This window comes from Phymastichus coffea, unplaced genomic scaffold (genome assembly GCF_024137745.1).
Source record: "Phymastichus coffea isolate CEN01 unplaced genomic scaffold, Cenicafe_Pcof_1.1 PCOF00003, whole genome shotgun sequence".
NCBI classification, from domain to species: Eukaryota; Metazoa; Arthropoda; class Insecta; order Hymenoptera; family Eulophidae; genus Phymastichus; species Phymastichus coffea.
The window spans coordinates 10,725,799-10,741,049 of NW_026706814.1; the positions used below are offsets into that span (position 1 = coordinate 10,725,799).

General features: G+C 38.1%; 1 protein-coding gene across 1 annotated transcript in view; it reads right to left on the reverse strand.

Moving 5' to 3' along the window:
- The window catches only part of LOC131665521 (uncharacterized), a 271,982-nt gene extending 264,937 nt beyond the window's left edge, over positions 1-7,045 (reverse strand). The window contains exon 1 of the mRNA XM_058937443.1: positions 1,981-7,045. The gene's annotated coding sequence lies outside the window, so the exon portion shown is untranslated. The remainder of the gene's footprint in view (positions 1-1,980) is intronic.
- Between the last annotated feature and the right edge of the window lie 8,206 nt (positions 7,046-15,251).

Sequence of the window (15,251 nt, forward strand, 5' to 3'; positions counted from 1 at the left end):
TCACTCGGATATTTTCGTTCAAAACAACATACTTAATTTATGCGCGCCGTTCGTATTTTTGGATATGTTAATCGGCTTTGTGAAAGTGATTCTCGGAAATTTTTCGAGACACGCAATGCCAAAAATTGTATTTTGCTTTTCATTCGAGCCAGCTTACCGATGCTCATCGACCATAACTGCTGCCCCAGTTCACTTGTTCGACGCTGGCCGCCGTCTCTGTTGTTTGACAGTTTCGTCGCCTCGGCCGACTGCCGCCGCTTTTCGTTTTCTTTCGTTTTGCGCCACGATTCCTGCAAGACACACCGCGTCAGGCTAGTCCGCGCTCCCATCATTTGTCAAAACAGAAATGCTATAGGTGCGAATACGCAAATTAATATAACTATGGCGGCTGAGAAACGACTGCTGAATAATTGCACGAAAGCGTTTCGTTGCGCAATTCGCTGCAACGAATAACTAACATTTGATTAGCGTTGATGCAGTCGGAACAATGTTCTTATTATCGTTTCTCCACTGGCCGGAATTAAGTGCAGTAAATAACGTTACTCTTACGAACTCACAAGCGCATGATTGCTACACAACTTTCTAGCACAAAAGTTTTTCTCGGCCTGCTTCCAATTACTATTTTCAAAACGTTCTTTGCCGCGCTTGCGTTTATCGAATCATATTCGCGCTCGCTTTTACATTTTTCTCTAGATCATTTCACGACACTTGCTGCTGCTCCTCGTTGGCGTGTAGTCGCCTCGGTGCTGACGCACACCCGCCTCACACCCGCCTCACACCCGCACAAGCCGATGCTTTGTCGAATGAACTTGTTGTTGGCGCTGGCCCACCTGCATTACGACGGACAATGCCGAAGAAGCAAGAGCGAATGCCAAACGACGAGTATGATGCGACAACCGCACTCAAAAGAGCAGCTATAGAACCAACAGTTCGACACTGGCGAAATCCTGTAGGAATTTGTCGGAGATGCACCACTGTCGCAAAAGCAGTGTACACACGCTCAAATGTGCTTAAATGGAACGAGGCAAGAATCGATCGCTATCTCAAGCGGCCAACAGTAAATATTAAGTACGCTTTTCTTCTAGTCGAGTAGGCATTTTCGCGTGAAATTTCTCCTTTCGAATGCGCTTTATTCTGACTCGTTCATACAAGAGTGCAGCGAAAAAAGAAGACGTTTGTTAACGCGTCATCGACGTCGCCTTTCTAAACCATTTTCTTTCTAATCAGGCGCATTGTCCAATACGCCTTATATGATTACTTGAGCAAAAAGAAACCGCGCAATACTCTGGTGAACGTGCATCTACTATTTTCGTGATTTTCCACGCGTGCGAAAGTGCTTGAAATTTCGAAGCAGCGAGAGAGAGAGAGAGAGAGAGAGAGAGAGAGAGAGAGAGAGAGAGAGAGAGAGAGAGAGAGAGAGAGAGAGAGAGAGAGAGAGAGAGAGAGAGAGAGAGAGTAGGAACTTGCAGGCAAGGACAATGAATTGGCAAAGCACGTGTGCGAACGTTGCCTGAGAAAGAGAGTGTGCGAGAGAGAGAGAGAGAGAGAGTATGCGAGAGAGAGAGAGAGAGAGAGAGAGAGAGAGAGAGAGAGAGAGCCTCAGCGGCGAGCACTCAAGTGTTTTCGAGTTTGGTTGATAAACGCGAAATAAAAAAACTATCAATACTGAAATATCAGCTGTAGATAGGAGATAGGCTCGCTCGGCTGGCGGTGTGTAATAATTGGCACGTAAACAACTTAAAAACAGTGGGGTAGATGACAACGGAATACGCAGCCGTGAAGTTGCAACGGAGGCCGAGTGTCGAACGAGGAAAATATGGCACAAATATATAATAATAACGTATAGGACAGAGGCGAATGAAAGGCGAGCTGCAAACTCGGCTTGTGTGCGTGTGAGCGCGGTACACATGTGTACGTGCTCGTGCGTGCGCGCGGGGAGTTTTGGAGAAAAAAGTGCTCGTACGCACGCTGATTGCTTACTCACTGCTGCTGCTCCACGTACTCGTTTATCTGGCGTCAGTTTGGCGAAAACAGGAGGTTCAGCTGCAGCTGCAGAGCAGACACGCGAGAGCGGCGTCCGGCTCGCGGGCTCGGTCGAGATACCGCACTAGGACAACACAACCGGATAACAGAAATGAATCACTGGACCGCCGATACCGAGCCGGTCAGCGGCCACGGCGACAAGCGGCAGAGCGAACTCGCCCAGGCCAATGCTACGGATCGTCTGCACACTGCTACAGGCACCACGCGCGTAAGCAGCCACAGCAGGCACGCACTCGGGTTTGTTTTGATCCGCACTCGGCTGCGCTCGTCTGTCCGCGTGCGCTCGTGCAGGTCTTGCTGAATGGAGGTAGGCAGCTAGCAGCTAATCGCTCGGCGCTGCGGCCGAATAGCAGCGCCCACACGACGACTCGCACTGGCAGTCTTTGGCAATGAGTCAGACTGGCGCGCGTACCGGCACTGTGCCGTGCGTTTGCAACAGCAGCAGCGGGCAGCACAGTCGCGCGCGTCCCCAACCGCCGCACGGCGGGCGCACGTGAGCCCGAACTTGCGAGAGAGCGCGACAGAGACGGAGCACGGAGCGCGCGCGAGAGGTGCGGCGAAAGAGCGCCAAAAGCCAGCGGAGCACGTTGCGCTTCCGCGAGAGCAGTTCCGACTCGGAGCGAGCGATTGCAGTCTGAATGCGCGCTCTCGGGGCGTGCAGCGCGTCGTCACGGCGGCCTCTTGCAGTACTGCCTACGCCGCACCGCGCCGCTTGGCCTAGCTCTTCGCTTCTCGCTCTCGAGCTCTCCGACAACGTAAAAACTCGCGTGTTTCCTCTCTCTCTCTCTCTCTCTCTCTTTCTCCCTCGCTGATGCGCGTACGTGGTGGATCCCGCTGCTACGTTGTGTACACACGGACAGCGCGCACACGTGAACCTTTCTTTGCGTCTGGTCGCCGCTCTGTTGTGTGCGCGCGCGACTTTTCCCCTTCTTTCAGCTCGCTTTGCTCTCCACTTCTATGCTTTTTACGTCACACAGCGGCTTGTGAATGTGTGCGCCGCCGACAGCGTCTTGGCTGCTAGCTCGTTCCGTCTCTGTTTTTCTTCGCAGTTCCGCCGATGCTCTCTCCCACTCTCTTTCTCTCGCGGAATAGCCTCTCGCCAATCCAGCGCGTTTGCGGCTTTACGCGGCACTCGACATGTTATTCATATCAAAATGGCGATTTTCGCCTCGCGCGCATGCGAATATTCCGCCTCTGCCACCTACTGTTTACACTCGCATTTGCCGCGCTACCTTAGGCATCGCGTGCAGTGCTTCGAAGGGCATTGCTCCGTCGACTCTGCGAACTGCTATTGCGCGTGGTACCACATGTGCGATTCGTGCCCGCGTGAAGTGCAGTGACACTACGAGACACAAGAGGATAATCGTAGCCGGCTGCCTGTGCAGCACACGCGGCCCGAGGTCCGAGACCCAAGCCCGAGATGCGATAAAGACGCCAAGAAAAATGGAGCGCACAGCGCAGCTACTATATGGATAAGACGGAGGAAAAAAAGAGGCCAGCAAAAAACATCGACGCAGCGTACGGCAGTGAATGAGCTGGAATGAGTCTACTGCGGAGAAAGAGATAGGCAGAAAAACAACGTGAGCACGCCGATGGAGGGGTACAGGCGCAAGGGGAAGCAGCTCGCGAGCATTCACAGGCGTAAACAAGAGTGGGGTCGCGTTACTCGCGACTCCAGAAATGCCCCACTCCAGCTGCTTATCGAAGGCGGCGCAGGAGAGAGCCCGAGGGGCACCCACTGCATATACACAGCCACGTCGCCGTAACAAGCAACCTACACTGCAGGCACCACGGCACAGCTACCGCGCGAGAAGAGAGGGGTTGCCCGCCAGAGCCGCAGTGGGAGAAGATACGTTGCGAGCAGAAGGGGTAGAGAAAAACATACAACGACGATGCCGCGGCGCCCGGGGTTCACTGTATTCCTCTCCCTCTCTCGACAGTCTTTTTTATCGGCACATGTTATTCCCCTCGTTGCTTTCCCCTGGCGCGTCTCATCCCTACTATTGTTTCATCTACTCTGGTCAACGACGCTGCGGCGCAACTCGCGCATCGCTCATCGCTTCGCGGCTTAGCTGTGCAAGAATAGAGCGCTCTATAGGGCTTGTTACTCTTACAGACAACTCTCTTTCGTGCTGGCACAGCAAGTGTTTTTTCATTGACTTCAGCAATCTTTGGTTAATCTCGACACACACGCACAGGCATTGCATATTTGTATCAGCTCATGCAACAGAACTTGCTTGCGCTATCCGCGCTTTGTATACGTACGCACACATGCTCATATGCTGCCGGCCCACTGTGGATTTCAAGTCAACAAGCACACTATCAGGCTTGGTCATTGACTGTCTAGCCGACTATTTCGCGCGTGAGACGCAGTCAATGACTGCTGATGCCATTGTATACCTATACTCGTTAAGAGATACTACGTGCAACGTCGTTGCACTCTCTCTCTCTCTCGCTCTCTTTCTATCACTATTATAATGTTATTTTACTCTATGCAAATTGCAAATCAGCTGCAAACCTTAGAAATAGTTTTTAAATAATTGTTTTTCTAGCTGCTTGCAAGCGCATGAAAACTGTAATTCGACGCTTCCTAGTAATATAGTGTTATCTCGCAGTTAATTGAAAAAGGTGCTATTCAATAGTAATTTCAAAAAGGTGCTATCTGAGCGTGCAATTCGAAAAGGGTATTATCTCGCGAGGGCCAACGCAAGGAAATATTAGTAATATTAATTATCAGTACCAATAGCATTATCAGTATTATTAATTATAAGTATTAAATACTATTTATACACGAGATAGCACCCTTTTGCATGGATCGCCGAGAGAGCACCTTTTTGAATTACACGCTGAGATAGGTCCTCTGAAATAAACGCAGGACTAACACCTTTTTTTAATTCATCGCGAGATAATGTCATATTAACAAGCCCGTTGAGATAGCTTCTTATTACTAGGAGCCGTCCAATTTGGATTGTTACTACGAGCGCCAACTTTCTGTCGAACCCTTCCTTACAAATAATTATAAATGAGCGCGTCGTGGTAACAATGCAAATGACAGTTTGAACGCACTTGCGTGCCCCAAAAAGAAAACTGATTTTAACGCTATATTAAGGTTTTGCGGCCTACTTTACAGTTTTACCTTTTTAAAAGTGTCTTGGTTAGGGAAGAGATTTCATTTTCTGGTTTAGGATCGTAAACATTCGCGCGCGTGCAAACACACATACACGCGCGCGCACACGTTTCTAACACGAACCTAGTCAAAGAGCCAGTATAGTCTCGTGATCTTCTCGATTCGGATGAATTAACCAAGGGTTTTCTTGTATGTTCAACCCCAAAATAATAGTAAAATTGAGTTGTTTTAGAAGGAACAAATTCTTAAGCGAATTTTCAACAAAAATAAAATCTAAAAAATTCAAAAGTTTGAAAAATATAATTTTTTGCTTTCTAACCGTATGTCAGGAATATATCCTGAATATTTATTAACAACTTACGTATTCCTAGTACATTGTTTTATGTATATTATCAACAAAAAATATTTTAAACTTTCTTAGAAAACGATACGTCGAGTTTGCGAAGGCTTTAAAAAATACTCCAAATAAAATGGTACGCAAAGGGTACAGTTTCCGAGGTGCGCCCTATGATAGGGCCATATCTGGTTCCTTGACTAATTCCCCAGGAATTATAATTCATAACTTGTTAATGTTTGCATGTATGTGCAAGGGGGAAAGTTAAATATGGTTACGTGTATTATATAAATAAGAAGTCAATAATGTAAGTTCTATGTAGTGTCAGATTTGACGAATAAGCGTTGTGCTCTTTGCTAATTGTAAAGTGAAAAAAGAGTTATGTTATTTTGACGAAAAATTCTTCAGAATTGGAGGTAATATGACTTTTCCTTTTTTTGTTACTTGCTTCCATCGATTGTTTCTTATTACATAAGAAACTTATGGATTTCATAGTACTTTCGTTTCTTTCAATTTAAGAAAAATCGTTTACTCCTAAAGAATATTCAAAACACCGAGCTTGCTGCACGGATCATGCGGATTTATAATAAATCAAAGTAAATATAGCTAATGTTAGGACCTTGGCTTTGGCCTGAACCGCCATAGTTCTCGATTCAAACCGAATTCATTTATAATAACAGCTTGAATTTGAGGCTTTACACAATCAATTTATGATATATCAGGATTGATTAAGTTACTTTTGTTGGTTTATGAAAGTGACTACATCAAATATGAAATTTGTTGGAAATAATACATTGAAGAGTGCTAGAAGTAGGTAATTCCCACATAACGTCAGAACGTAATCACCAACTTCACGCAAGAATTATGTACATTATTTTTTCACCTAAGGTACGGCAAGTTCAACATTACCAGACATACTTTATCTCGTTTTCGTTTGTACTCTTTCTCGGCGCGCTAAATTGTAGGACGAGCGTTTACGAAAATCCTGGTACTGCTGCTGCTACAGCCTTGACAAAATTATTGTCCCGAGAGTTTTGTATGAGCACGATAGCTCAATTTGGATAAAAGTAAGCCAAATTGTATTTATGTAGCGCAAAATACAAGTTCGACTCGAGTCAATGTTACTCGTGCAAGTTTTAAGCTCCAACTGGAGAAAATGAACGTCTGCTGTTATGTGTTGGAAACAATATAAATAGGAAAATAAGCAATATGGTGAGCACCTGCACAACCGCAAATGTTGGACTTCCAAACAATAAAATGTCTTCACAGGTTTTTACGACAGCTTGCCTTACATTTTTTCTTTGCGCTTATAATTATCAGTCTAAAATTTATGACGAACCAACTTTCCAAATTTTGCTACACTGATAAGTTGAACGTGCACGCATTTTCCCATGCGCTCAAACGTTGGGGAAAACCCACGCGTTGACGACCCTCGCAATGTTTATGACTTGCCGAATTCCCGTGCGCTGGTGAAGCGAGTGCAAATGCGCATTCTTCGCTCGCTCAAAAGTTAGTAGTAATGTATTTTTAGTAGTAATATATTTTTTTTGCTCAATGGAAAAATATTATGTTAAATAAATAAAATTAAAAAATTCGTGTATAATTACTACTTATATAAAACAAATCCAGTCTTATTTCCTAACGCACATACACATTCCTCGCATGTTAACTTGGCATGCCGGAAATTTAACTTAAATAGCATACCGTGAAGAAATAGTACATTGTACGATACAAGAGCGGGAAAGTAGATTCTTGTCTCGCGTGACGTTTACGCCCGAGCGAAGCGAGGGTGGAAAGGTACACGAGACGAGAAATTCTTTCCCGAACATGTGCCGTACTGTATATTTTTATACGACTTGTGGAAAGTGCGATTTTCAACGCACGTTTTCTGCCGAGCGTGCGGGGAAGACACACTTTGCGCACGGAGTATCGAAAACGTTTTTGAAATGCAGATGAGACTTAAAATGAAGACCAAATGTGAAAACGTACACAATTCTGATGTGACAAACCAAATAACAATGCTCAACTTATTAATTAACATGATTTCAAACAAATTGCATAATTATAAATAGATTTAACTAATTTAAGGTCTTCCATCGATATACAAACATAATGAAAAAAAATAGTCGCAGCTTAACTTCAATGATTTACTTGAACTATTTCTAATTAAAAAAAAATTATATAGATAAATAATGATACCTGAAGTGCGACTAATTAAATTGGAAGCATTATTTACAGTGGTTTTCTTTATAAAAAAATAAAAATTGAATAATGATTCTGAATTGTCATTTATGTTTACGTTTAAGCTGAAAACAAAATGTTGCGCAAGTCATAACGAATATTTTTCCTAAACTTAAGTGGTTATTTAACAAATGTTCATGTCACGAAGTAAAATTCAATGAAATATATAAATATATTACAAACGTGCACGCAGCACAGCTTATTTAAATATTAGTGTCGTCAAGCCTCCTTCACTTCATCTTTCATTTGTACTAATATTCAGTTTCATGTGCTTGAATCAAATCACAATTACTTAGAGATGAAATTAAAAATTCTAAAATACGTCACATATATCAAATAATTCTATAATTTGAAAATCCATCAATATCAATTAATCAAGAGAAATTTAATAAAAATTATATTTGTAGATTTAATTGTAATTTCAAATTTAATATCATAGCAACTTTCTAGGTGTTTAGCTACAGGTAATGGAAAGCGCACTAAGTTTGTTTCTTTTTTTTCGTTTTCTAGATAAATCAAACCATCAGCTACGCTTCACAAGTAAGTTTTCTTTATTTTTTAACATATTTGTCTACGATTCAAGACGTTTTTGTACGATATTCTGATATCAATAGATTTATTTTGTTGAAAAAAAAACATTGGAAGTCAGTTTCGGCTCATTTGGGGCAGTCTTTCCATAAACTAAATTTTTTAATTTCCGCTTTTAGTAAGCAACGTTACTCTTATCTTTCATCTATTCATTCATCACAATTTTTACTTTAAATTTACGTTTACAAATTTAATTTCAGGAAAATTTTTTTAGAATTATTAACATACAAATTCAGTGGATTAAGATTATTTTACCATATTATTTTAGGGTTAGACCGTCAGGTGAATGTGGATTTTATACTTTTCTTATGCCTACGAATTGTCTTATTTTTTATTAATTCAATCAATCGTTCGTAACTCGAGCCATTTATTAGCACCGATTTACTACTTTTGCTACCGATTCGCTTGTATGTACCCATTACCCACGTGACTACAGTTCAGCCAAGTATAGATTGTTTTCACTTTCATTTTTTTATAAAAGGAAAAAAAAATTGCTGCTGTGAGTTGTTAACAGTATAGCAGACGACTCAGGCGTATCTCAATGTATGTGTTTTTGATTTACTTGATTTTGAGGTTACTAAGTAAGTATAATTCATCAGTTTTTTTCGTAATCAGATTATTATTTTATTACGCATACATTAACGTAAAAAACGTTTCCATAAGTTTCATAATCCTTTCATCATTTCGTGTTGTAAAATATTTTTTATTTCTTTAGTGTACTAGAAACAAAAATGGATCAAGATGAATTGACTACTAGTAGCTATAGATAGCTTTCAAAATAACTTTCAAAATGAATTCGTGAATAATCAAATATTTTTATAGAAAAAAAAAAACAAGTAAAAGAAAATAACGTGAAGAATAATGTTGTGGACTTGATTTCAATTTAATATCAGAGATTACAATAAATGTTTTATCTATTAATTTACTACTATATTCTGTATAGTTTTATGAAGTTAGAATGCATTTATTTCAGATTTTCTTTTCATTACTAGACTAGGTATATTCCATTTTTAAACATAACTGATATTTTATAGTATTCTTTTTAATCAATTAAAGTACAATACTTTGAGCAATATTCGTGAATCCATTAGTTACATCTCGTACAAATTTTGTCTCAAAGATGAGATATGTTTAAACATAATGAACAATTATTACTTATAATATTTGAGAACAACGATAGTTTCATTTGTAATATTGGCTTGTTACTGACTATACTAGTAAGTTGCAAGTATTTTAATTCTTTTGCTTAAATGATCCATATAAAATATTACAAATAGGCCATAATTTACTGTATCATCGTGAAGTGTCTTGTATTTAAGAATATAAATACAATACTTCTTCCAGTCAATTTCACATAAGTAGTGTTTATTAAATATAAAACATTCAGGAATATACTCTTTACAATCATTGAAAATTCTGTTTTTATAATTCTGATCATTAATTTTCTTTCGTTCTTGATTCAGATTAATTCGATAAATCAACTCATTAGCTGTGTCAAGGAAAATCAGACATAAATGATTTGAGCGACAGTAAAGTAAAAAGACTGTCCTAGTGTAATGTGAATTTAAATTATACATAAAGCAAGTTTAACTTTTATTCATATTACATCTATCATTCAATATAAAATTAGTCATATCAGTAGTAATAACTCTGATATGATAACTCCATGAACATTTCAAGTCAAGAATCATAAAAGCATCAATCACACATCTGCTTACCTATTCATCTTCCCTCAAAGTAAAAGTATCTTCAGACTGCAGACACAATATTTTATTGCTAAATAATACATTGATATTGAATAATACATTTTCATATTTTTCATTTATGGAATTTGTTCTATCAACTACATGGTTTCGTACATTACTTTGTTCACATGCCATTGATTGCTGTAGAAGATTGTCTAATTTTATTCGCTTTAAGGAAATGTTTAATTAATCATTATACTTTCTTTTATTACTTTTCCTTTTTTCATTTATAGTTTTATTTCCATCTACTTGATTTAAAACTCTTTTAATAACAGAATTAAACTCTCGTACAAACCTTTGTCTTTTTATTCAAGAATCTATTATTTGCGATAACAAACATGTAATATAGAGTTTAGCTAGTTTACACGAAATTTTTTTTCTAAAATGTATCATCTTTTGGTACACTTATCCATTTGGTATCTACAAGTGTCTAAATAAAAAGATCGCAAAATTCACGACTGATTATAAAAAGTTGCTTTTATATTTGGAAAAAAAAAGTGATTTTCCATATATTTGTTTGTATGACTTCTTAGCTTTTCTTTCCGTTCTGATAACCCATATTATAGCTTGGATAAATGCCATATTAGAAAATAAATTTGTTTTTATAAGGTAACACAAAATTCAATCATGCTCATTAACAAATTTTATTCATTCTGTAAACTTCTTTGAAATTCAAAGCTGTCAGCAATAGTTTTCTATATTCAAACTAATCTTTGCTATCCTATTGTTTGGGAGTTTACATTTTGATGTTTTCTCTTTTTATTTTCATATTAATTAGCTTTTTACATGTTAAATCTATAATTTTACTTTATATTCAACTTTTCATAAAAAATTCTTAACATCTTACTGTGTACTTTATTATATATATATATATATATATATATATATATATATATATATATATATATATATATATATAATTCTTTTATTTTTCAATTCAATGTCAAAAATTACTTAACTTTTTATATTGAAAAGAGGTTACACGAGACAATGTTTTTTATGTTACATTAAGAAACTGAGACGTAACATCGACATATTCATGCGAATTTTTTATACTCCAATTAGTTCTTTTTCTACTAACTAGTTTTTGTTAAAACAGAGTTTTAACAAAAATAAATTTTTAAATTTCAGAAACAAAAATTTTAAAACGAAGTTCTAACAAAAATAGTTCAACATAATTGATTTCATTTTTCTTCAATTTTTGATAAAAATAAGAAGCACGATTTCAGTGTTCACCGTACGTAGAGATACCGTAAATTGAATATATTGTTTCTTAGCTTTACCACTTCTTTTCCTCAATTTCCACATCCTCATTTTTTCTCATTCCTCTCACACTCCTCATTTAAAAAATAGTATTCAAAACTATTTTTCCCTTGTTTTCGTCCTTTTCTACATCTTTCAAATTACGAGCTAAATTTTTTAATAAATGATTTGTGCATTCTACTTTTGTTATCGTAATTTCAAATTTTTTATAAGGATCTTGCAAAATCTTGTTGTAAATGTTGTAATTGCCATCGACTATTAAATATTATATTAAATATTACTATAAATTAATCTATGTTTTTCAAAGCTCCATTGAAATCCATCCTTAATGATTTCAGTTTCCATACTTTAAGAGCATTTTTTTGAAAAAAAAAGTTATGAAAAACTATTCATCGTTTAGCTTTCGAACAGTGAACATAATACTTATTTCGGATGTCCATAAAAAGAATTTATTGAGTATAGTAACCAATGATTATAACCCATCTGCAATTTGAATTATATTTACCATCCGAATAAGTTCGTTTCAAAAAAGTATCATCAGTAACTATTTTATCGATACTCCGTGCGCAAAGTGTGTCTTTCCCGCACGCTCAGTAGAAAACGTGCGTTGAAAATCACACTTTCCACACGTCGTATAAAAAAATACGGTACGGCACATGTTCGGGAAAGAGTCTCGCTTCGCTCGGGTGTAAACGCCACACGAGACACGAATCTAATTTTTCGCACTTGTATCGTAATGTACTATTATTATCGGTATTCCGTTTTCGATATCTTATTTGTCTCAGGCAAGTACAACTTCCATTTTATCGGTTATTCTCATTCAATCTTCTGCTGATCCTTAGAACGTGTCTAATAGGGTGTTTTGATTGCAAGAGAATATGGTATTGCCCGTATATAGAGTATCCATTGCTGCCGATAATTCGTCAAACTACATGAGCTAGATATCTGTGGTTAATGATGCAGAAACTGTACCTTTATTGACGTCAACGATTTCTGGTTCCTCAAATTCACTAATATACTAGTAATGTATTTGATTTGAACCCTTCTCTTGATATTTCTACTAAATTCACGTTAGATAGCATTCGCTGTGTGTACTTGAGATACTTTTTGGAATATTTCTAAAACAAATTACATGTCGACAATGCTTTCATGAAAATAACTGTTTACTTCTTCGTCACATAAATTATTACTCGGCTCCATCCTTGTTATTGTAATTAAGATTAGACTGACAATCTACATTATTTATAAAAATAGTGACGTTAGACGTGTTCAAAAACACAAGTCATGATAAAAAAATGTACATTAGCAAAACAGTTTTACGTATTCCTAATTTATAATTTATCATATGGAAAATAATCTTAGATCTTTTCAAGTTTATCTATTTCTTTGAACAACGATTGCATATTCAAATATCAGATTATCGATTATTAGTAAACAATAATCAGAATAATTCCAAAGAACAGCCTCTTGTTTTTACGTTTTTGAGATTTTACTATTCAAAGTTTAACTCGAAACCATATATGCACGCTTATTTGCCGCCACGTAACAACATAAACGTAACCATATTTCAGCTAATCAAATCCGAATAAAATGCTTCAACGTAGCATCACCTTTTTATAAGGAGAATCATCATTTTAAATAGTATAGGAATCTTCACAATTGTTTGACTACAATGTGCTTTTGGTTTGGCTGCTTTATTTGCTGGAATATTGGTTAACTTTTTACATCTGCATAATATTTCATTCGCAAAACTCTTACGCTCATGTTCAGAAAAAATCAAATGATGATAAGATAAACTGAAAAGTTATTCTTGACTATTTTCAAATTGGAATTGCAGTCGTACGTCTCTTGTGTAAAATTAATATTATGATATTAAAAATTGATCGAAGAAAAATTACCTTTATTTACATTTCTTGTTCTTACTTCTGTGCCACGCTACTTTTCTTCGTGTAACATATCGCATACTATGCTTATTGAGTTATACGAGCTTTTTGTTCCTTTTTATTTTCTATATTGGATTCTCCTTGATTAGAAGCAAGCATTACGCTTTCAAATCAGTCTACCATTGCGATGCATGAAAAGTACGAAATGTATGCGCGTAAAAAAATGAAAAATTTATGCTACAGAACTCAATAACGTTAATAATCTTTGATGAAAATGTTAAATAATCACATTTGTATCACAAATCACGACAACTTCATTTTTACATAAAATATGTAGCATATTATATCACATCAGACATTTGTAATTATTTTGCTAAATGAAATGGACTACTAACTCTATTCAAGATAAATACTTTATCAGTATCGTTTCATACAGACTTTTTTCAGTGTTGGACTGATATTTGTTTGGTTATATGACGCGCGCAACATTTTGTTTTCAATGTAAACATCAACATAAACAATAGTTCGGCGTCATCATTGGATTTATATTTTCTATAAGGAAATTGCTGTATAAAACGCTCCAAAATTGACTAGTCGCATTCTAGGAATCGTTATTCTCCTATGTAATGTTTTTATAAGTGCGTATTAACATAAGCAAACCATCGAGGCAAACTTGTAACTAATTTTTCCCATGAATATCTATGGACATCGATGTGAGGCCTTCAATAACATTTTAAAAGCATTCGGAATGCAATGGTATGAAATACATTTAAAATGCGAGTGTAGTCTCATTTGTTTTGCCTACTTCGTTAATACCTTTTAATGTATCAATATCATTAAAGAGACTTAAAAAAACGAATTATTTCAAAATCTCGCGCCAATTTATTCCCTTGATAGTGTACCAATCAAATATCAAGTACCAATCTGAAAACTCACCAATCACAGAGAGACTACTTTTCCTCGTTCTCTATTGATTTTTAGCCAAAACCGGAACATAATGCAACATCCTCAAGAAATAACGTGTAAATATAAATCTTGTTTAATGAGTCAATCGATTTAGCTTGAAAAAAATATAGGCAAAAAAAGCAACTTGAGAATGGATGTCTTCGTTGTTCGGTTAACCGTTTAACCAAAAAAATGGTTATTTTCGATCTATCGATATCGATGAATTATATGCATTTGTCATAAATGGCAATATGCTTGAAGGAAATAAATAATAATTCAGGATGCCCAATCAGTAGCGGTAATACAAATCGTTATTATTGAGTAAACACTTGAGCGTAAAAATGAATCAGCAATGAATGATGACAGTCAACCTTTCGTATTTCCCGATGAGGAGCCGAGAAAGGGGCCATCAATGCCGTTATTCGCAAACGCGCAACAATTTGCCTTGGAATATCGGTGGCCATATTCGCAGTCCTGCATCAAAGCACGAATTGCGTTTGCGCGCTATAAAGCGGTGTTAGTAAAATGCTCGAATGAGACGAAGAGCTCCAAGCAACCGGACTACCGTCTAAGGGTTTTGGGAACGTTCAAGAGCGTCGTTCATTCGACAACATAAACCAAATTGATCCAAATTTAGTCGAGCCCATGATGAATGAACAGCTTTGCGAGAGGCCAAGCGCATTGAGCAACAGCAACAGCAACAGCAACAGCAACAGCAACGACAACGGCAACAGCAACGGCACCGGCAACGGCAACGGCAATGGCAACGGCAGCAGCAGCGGCAGAAGCGGCAGCAGTGGCGGCGGCGGCGGCGGCGGCGGCGACAACAATAATGTGAATTGGAGCCGAGGCTCGATATGCGATAATAATAATGCGGTGGGCAGCCAATTACCTGGCGAGCTCGGTGTCACCGGCGTCTCGTTGAACAAGCAATCTTCCGAGAAGCCGTTTGCTATGCGCTGCTTGTTTACTGCCGCGGGCAGCAAGCGGTCAATGCCTAGGCTGGCTCCTGCGCAACTCGTTGCCGTTGCGCGGCGGCGCGGGCGGTCCAGAGCCGCCGCGTTCCTCTCAGCGCCGAGTCT